Here is a 436-nt window from a genome sequence, read left to right as displayed (position 1 = left end):
CCCACGTACGTGGGGCCGCCGGGCTGGTTCGCCGTGCTTTTCGCGGAGGGGCAGGCAGGACAAACCCGGCTTTTCTGCTGGGTCAGGGTGCCGGACTTACGGTTCGTAAAGGCTCCGTAAAAGGGACACATCCCCCCCGCCCCCCGACACAGGGAGACAGACAGACAGACAGACAGACACCGCCCCGAGTCACACACAGGCGGCGAGCAAGGAGCACACACGCAGCGCCGACTTTTTACAAGAAGGTGGAAGTAGCAAGTCGAAGTAAAGCCTTAGAAATTAGAGGGAGGGTTGTGATAGGTTGTTATCTGCGCTGGGAGGCGTTTACACTTTTTTACTATTGGGTATGTAAATTGTTTTTAATAAGATCTGCCCTTTTTTTTTTTTTTTTTTTTTTTTTAGGGGGAAAAAAAACCACACCCCCTTTTCCTTAAAT

Source organism: Pygoscelis adeliae, unplaced genomic scaffold, assembly GCF_000699105.1.
Source record: "Pygoscelis adeliae isolate BGI_AS28 unplaced genomic scaffold, ASM69910v1 Scaffold121, whole genome shotgun sequence".
NCBI classification, from domain to species: domain Eukaryota; kingdom Metazoa; phylum Chordata; class Aves; order Sphenisciformes; family Spheniscidae; genus Pygoscelis; species Pygoscelis adeliae.
The sequence above is the reverse complement of the archived record's forward strand: the minus strand, read 5'-3'. Positions refer to the sequence as shown.